The sequence below is a fragment of the Zeus faber genome (assembly GCF_960531495.2).
Source record: "Zeus faber genome assembly, chromosome: 1".
NCBI lineage: Eukaryota > Metazoa > Chordata > Actinopteri > Zeiformes > Zeidae > Zeus > Zeus faber.
In genome coordinates, this window is record NC_137193.1 from 64235209 (window position 1) to 64242417 (window position 7209).

The window sequence follows — 7209 nt, forward strand, 5'->3', positions numbered from 1 at the left end:
TCACTATGCAATTCGGACGGCTACTAGGTACAAATCCCAGGGAATATTATCAATTTGCGGCAGTACATCACAGGAAGTGCATCAACCAATGCGCAACCATTAACGTAAATGGCTGACGGTGGAGCAATGTGCTCCACGTAGATCATAATCCCTTGAACATAAAAACGACTCATTGAAATTGGTTGAGAAATGTAAATGTCATAGTGATTTTTATCCACCAAAAAAAACGCAGCTCCCCTATTTGCTTGAGTTCCTTTACAGGCCAGTCTTCCAATTTGGCGCAGCAGTCATTGCGGTGTCTATGTATACAGTTTATGTCTGTAGCAGGCTCACGACCCCAGTTCAGGCAGAAGGACAGAGAGAGACACAGGTTTTTTTTGAGGGGTGCCGGCACACCGGGTTTTATTGGCAGTGGTTTAACATTAAGTGCTCCAGTGCGGAGATAATAATAAATGATAACATAAAACAAATACAGAAACGTTCAGGGTTTTTTCTCTGTATCAGTTGAGGAACCCACGGTTTTGGAGCGCACCTTCACAATCCCTGTCCGGGGATCCCCTCACTAAAAGACAAGCAGACACATAAGAAAACTTCCCAGCTGCCGTGATTGGCCAGTCAGTTAAACCAGACAGCTAATACTGAAGTGGGGAGCGTCAGTCTACTACAATGACTTTCCCTTGCCTCGCCTGCTCAATCACGTCCCCTAGTCTACCACAATGTCTTTGTTGCGCAACCAAAATAAACAACTTGAACTAAAAGTGTGACAATTTCAATTTTGCTCTACAGTTAACGTGCTGTTCTTTCTTGTCTCTTATTTCCAAAGTGGTGTTGATCATCTCCACAGAGATGCATAAAGCGATCTGGTTGTCTTTGCGACAGCGGTGCAAACAATAATACCACTTGGAAATACAAGAGGGTGGTGGGTTAAAAAGTTGTCTATTGCCTTTAATGAAAACCCAAACTAAAACCAACAAAAATGGTGGAAAAGGTTAATTTAAAAAAATGTTAATTAAAATTAAAAAAAATTTATAATAATTAAAATAAAATTAAATGAATCTAACACAAAAAACTAGAACCACACTGAAAAAAAAATACAGCGCTTTAAAACAAAATATACATTTTATTAAAAAGGAAGATAAATACCTCTTGTTTTAGTTTTCTTGTTTTCATTTTCTCCGATCCTTTCCCAGTGCTCTGGGAGTTGATCGCTACAAGATAAAAATGTTTGCATCTTTTGCAAGTGAGTACTGTCTCCATGATGGAGGCAGCCACAACGTCCCGGGCATTGGGTGGTCTGAAACATCGGCGTATCCAGGACGTTTTGACTGGGGTTGCCAAGATGGGACACAGAGAGCTTGGGATGGCCATGGCCTAATGAACCTTAAGGTGATCAAAATGTGTAAATACAGATGTTCAATGCATGGCATTGCCTCAAGGTGCTTGGCTAAGCCACGGCTGTAGACGTGGCTTCCTTCCCGCGGCTTCCTTCCCACGGCTGCCCGGCTGCCCCGATTCGGCCGAATCAGCACACGTGTGGCGCTGATTGGTCCGGGAAATGCTCTTCCAGGCGTCTTAGCATAACCCCATGGCTGGTCATCTCGGTCACGATAAAACACGTCAGTGCATAATGGCCCACTTCAATTGGCTGGACATTTGTGCAGGTTTGTGTACAGTAAATGGTGTGCCAAGTGTCCTGAGTGCCAGTTAGTCAACCCTACGGCTACACCAAGAATGCCGTTGAGGCCCTTTCCCCTAGTTGAGGCCCTATTCGAAAGACTCGGTATGGACTTCATCAGGCCGTTATACTGTTGTGCCCGTGGGTACCGTTTTGTGTTAGTCCTAGTGGATTATGCAACCTGTTACCCATGAGGCAGTGCCATTGTGCAGTATTAAAGTGTGGAGTAGGCGCTGTTTCAGGTCATCTCCCGAGTCGGGATTCCGAAGGAAATCCGGACCGACCAGGCCACTTCCTTTATGTCACAAGCACTTCGGGAACTTTACGAGTTACTGGGTGTCCGCTCAATTCGGACGAGTGCTTGCCATTCCTAGTCCGACGATCTGGTGGAGTGCTTTCAAAACATGCTGAAAAACATGATTCGGAAGTTTGTTCACAACGATAATTGGGAAAAGTGGCTGGACCCCCTGTTGTTTGTGGTGTATGGGAGAAATTTACTATACATTGAAAGGAAATACTATTATGTACTATACATAACAAGAAAGTATCATAATGATCTAACCTATACACTATATGAATGAAATAAGTGTGGAAAAAAACAAGTCTGGGACCAACCTAAAACACAGGGAACGTTTGTGTACGTATCAAAGAGGCGAAAGATAAACTACAGCTATGTGCGGAGCATGTGTGTACATTTCACAGTGGCAAATGAAAAACATGTACCAAAATAAAGTAAAAATGCATGGGATGTTATGACAGCCTGTAAGAGATGGAACTACAGGGCAGGGGATTAGAGTCTGGGTCTGATCGAAAAAGATAACTTTCCAGCAGAACTGCTCAGTCTTCATATTACTTGTTTTAAGTTCTAATGTATGGTCTTTTTGAATTTAATTCCTTGCTTAACTGATCTTTCTCTTAATTTATTAATGTTGTTAATCCACAACGTAGATTGGCATCACCAACAGGATTGAAGAAATGGGACCAACGCTGCTGTTGAGCCGCAGGTCGGGGTCTGGCAACGAGTCACACAAAACAGAGTGGCCACTCATTTGAGAAAGGTGAGCAACATTCTTACGTATTAGTTATAGAAATATTGTGTGATCAGTACCTACCCGATCTTAACGCTAAGCAGTAAGTAAAGTGTCTGTTCAAATTTATGAACCATAGTATACATGAGAGAAAAGAAAGAGGAAGCCGTGGATGAATGTGCATGCATTAATCATAAGCTTTTGTGATATACTAGACTGCTGATAAAGGTTTATGAAGGCTTGCGATTTATTAAAAATTGCTAATATGGTTTTTAAAAGCTTTTGTGGTATTCCTGATTGCTGATGATATTTCTGAAAGCACTGTGATACATTGCTGGTGATATTTTCAGGAGCTTTGTGGTTTATTGCAGGGAATTTCAGAGGCTTTGTGGTTAACTGCTGATATTTTTTGAAAAGTAATCCACACATACAAAGAAATCAAAACATATATGTCCATACATTACATTATGTGTAATAAAGTGGAATGAAACAGGAAAAAAGTATTGAACACGCTTGCTGAAATTTCTTTAATACTAGAAAAGCCTTTGTTGGTAATGACAGCTTAAATACGCCTCCTGTATGAAGAAACTAGTCGCATGCATTGCTCAGGTGTGATTTTTGCCCATTCTTCCACACAAACTGTTTTAAAATCTTGAAGGTCCAGGGGGCCTCTTCTATGAACTCTGATCTTCAGTTCTTTCCATAGATTTTTAATTGGTTTCAAGTCAGGCGATTGACTGGGCCATTCTAGAAGCTTTATTTTCTTTCTCTGAAACCAATGGAGAGTTTCCTTGGCCATGTGTTTGGGATCATTGTCTTGCTGAAATGTCCACCCTTGTTTTATCTTCAGCATTCTGGTAGATGGCAGCAGATTCTTATCAAGAATGTCTCGGTACATTTCTCCATTCATCCTTCCTTCAATTATTGTTGCGTGGTATACTGAGCAGACCCAGGTGCAGAGAACGAGGCAAAGGCAGTGATGAGGTGGCAAAAAAAAAAAAAAGGTTTACTTGTAACAAGCACACAACAAAAAAACGGACAAAAGACAAGTAAGAATTTCGTGGGCTTGGAAACGAGAGCTTTGTCAGGAGTCTAGAAAAACTCAAGGCTGAGCACGGAAGGACACAAAAGACAGGGTAAAATAGGAAAGACAAAACGAGACACAGGTGAAACATATGACATAATGAGGCTGGGTAATCAGAAACAGGTGAAACAAAGCAACATTGATGAGGCAGTACTGGCGGCATCTAGTGGCCGATGCCGGAAGGACCCGGGCGAACCCTGACAATTATTTGAAGTCTGCCAGTATCATATGCTGAAAAACAGCTCCACACCATGATGTTTCCACCTCCAAACTTCACTGTTGGTATGGTGGTTTTAGGGTGACGTGCAGTGCCATTTCTCCTCCAAACAGGGTGTGTGCTATGCCATCCAAAGAGTTCAATTTTGGTCTCATCTGACCAGACTATTTTATCCCAGTATTTCATTGGCTTGTCCAAATGTGGTGCAGCACACTTTAAACTAGCCTCAACATGCTTTGTCAAGCACCGTGCAAGCAATGGTGTCTTGCACGATGAGCGTGCATAGAGGCCATAGCGGTTGAGGGCATTACTTATTTACAGTATTTATAGTACTCCACACAGTATTTAGTTTCCAGTTCCCAGTCATTCTTTGCCAGACCGTCAACTAGCTTACCTGAGTTGTACAGCTACTGGCTCCATTCCCAGTTCCAAGTTCCTTGCTCCTAGTGCTTGTTTCAAGTCTTGTTTCGTCTTCCCCTTACCTGCTTGTCTCCTCTCGTCGACCCAGTCTGTCCTTCCCTCTCCAGCCAGCCCGGCTTACCTGCTTGTCTCCGTCGTCGTCGACCAAAGCTGTCCGTCCTTCTCCATCCAGCCCGGTTCCCCGTCTCTCCACCTGGATCCTGGACCCCTCCTCCCGGTCATCATCATCCCTGCCCAGCCCTGCTCCATCCCTACCTGACCGGGTCCCCCCGGCCAGCTCCACCATGTGGGCTAATAAACATTCTTTCTCTGCCTCCCGTGTCGTACTTTTGGGTCTCTCCTAGCCCTGGTCGTGACAAGAACATAGAATAGAAGAATAAATGACTCAGGTCACAATACAGGGCATGACATCGGTCATAATGGTCTGCAGTACTTGGATAGATAGATTTCAGGTAGTCTGTATTTTGAAAAATTAACTCTATGTAGTACCTTGAGTTATATAAGTTCTAGCCTTGCACAAGGCGTACTTGAGCATATTCTGTTCGCTGCTTCATCTCACCACACATTTCACTGCATATATGTATGGAAGTATGTATATGTATGTGACAAATAAAAATCTTGAATCACTGATTTGTGAAGTCTACTCCCAGCTCCCGTTCCAAAGCAGATCTTGTTTAGGCAGCGGAATGACTTCCAAAAGTCATGAGTTGTTCATATATCTTGATATGAGTTTTCATTTTTATTTTTTTTATGAAATTGTAATCAGAAGGTCATCCCATGCTTTGTAAGTGGGGAGGGAAGGATAGCCTGGAAAGAGAGAGGAGGCACAGTGCCTAACTTGAAAGTAGCGAAACAGATGAGATGCAGGCAAATTTAAATTAGGACAGATTTGAGAAAGTGCTGTCTTTGCAGAGATCTCTCTATCTTTTTTCTCTTTTGTATATTTCATTTTGTTAGTACACCTTTCCCACTAGATTAGTTCTTTGTTTGGAGAGTCAAATTTATTTTGGTCTTAACAGCATCATCAGGGAAAAAACGCGGACGCTTCCCCCACATGCAAATAAGCAAAAATGCTTACCTTGTTTAAAGTGGCCACTTTTCAATCTGTAGGAAGGACCGCCACCTTGACGACACCATGCCTTGAGGCTCAAAAATATCTTCCTTTCCTGCTCTTTTCCAATCCTGTTTGACGCAAACTATGTGGTGGAAAAAATTACCCTGGAGAAGAGGTCCTTAGTTCAATGTGTTTGCATGTTCTCCCCATGCTCACATTGGGTTTCCTCCACCTAACGTCAGTATGGACCCCCACCAAAAAAATGCACACACTCATGGTCTGACAAGGGATGGACACTCGTTACCAGGTCCCCGGGCGTGTCGACGAATGCTGCCCCCTGCTCCTGGCTGCCCCCCCGGAGGAAGGACAAGCCAGGATGGGTTAAATGCAGAGGCCTCATTTCGCCGGCCACCATCCAAAGCATGTGCATGTGTGTGTGTGTGTGTGTGTGTGTGTGTGTGTGTGTGTGTGCATGTGTTGTGTTGTGTGATAATTAAAGATTCTTTTTCTTCTTCTTCTTCATATAACTGAGGATCTATTATAATATGGTGGATAATAGTCCTCTCGGGCGCAGGAGAAATGGCGTTCCGCTCCTGGACTGCTCACAAGCCCGTGCGCCGATCTCCTCTGTAAGACAAACAAAACATTAATGACAACTCCCTGCCTCGAGTCAGACGGTGCTGAGTGGACTGATTCAACGCAGCTTGGTGGCCACGGGAAAATGGAACCGTGCTCTCGTCCGCAGCCGGTGCTTGACCACGCCCCTTTGTTCCGCCACACAGTCTTTTGTATGTAAGGGAGGAAACACGAGCAAACTTTCGATACATTTAGCAAAAGTGCATCACACACACACAGAGAAATGCACCATCTTCGACTAAGATAGTAATAATAATAATAATAATAATAATAATAATAATAATAATAATATTAACTGTTGAATAAATGTTAAACATCAAATCCAATCAGAAAACAGAATGGGATGGGAAAGAGATTTTTCTATTGTTTGTTTTCTGGCAGCGATTTATCTTTCTGCTAGTGGGTACGAGTTGTGCCCCGTTCCTTCATGTCCTGTCCCCAAAATGTTTTTAGTTGTTTGATTTTATGGCTCTCGCATGGAGAGCCGTGTCCTCATTGAAATGTTATCGCTGTGCTTTTTTGTGAGCTTCTATCAATTTTATCCTGTTACTGGCAAAAAACAAACAAACAAACCAACAAAAAAAAAAAATGCTTTACTTGAAGAACCTCAGTCCACTGACGGGTCTCCGACTGATGATTCGATTTGTCCAACTTCATGGGGCAGCCCTGCCATTTAAAATGTGCAATGGAATGTCTGAGTGGGGGGTTTGTTTCCAAATTGTTGCTATTGCTGCTCTGGGACAGTAAATCATCAAAAGCTCTCTCATCTGCATAATTCTGCTCCACAGAAGCCCCCTCTACTGTATGCTGATAACGCAGTGAAGGACACTAATGAGGAATGTTTGTCGGTAAAATCTCTGATGAAGCTATTCGGTCACGTGCACATTTTTCTTCCAATCTTTTTGCCCTTTTCCAGTGAGCTTAGTATTTTCTATCTGACACGGCAACTTTCCTAAATCCTGAACACAGCCCAGAAAAAAATAAAATAAGTACTGATGAAAATTCAGAGGAACAGAGGAAATCAAAAAAGGTATAGCCAGCCCAATGTGAAATCCATGCTGTTTTCAATGAAAAAACAGAAGAACACAAAAGATT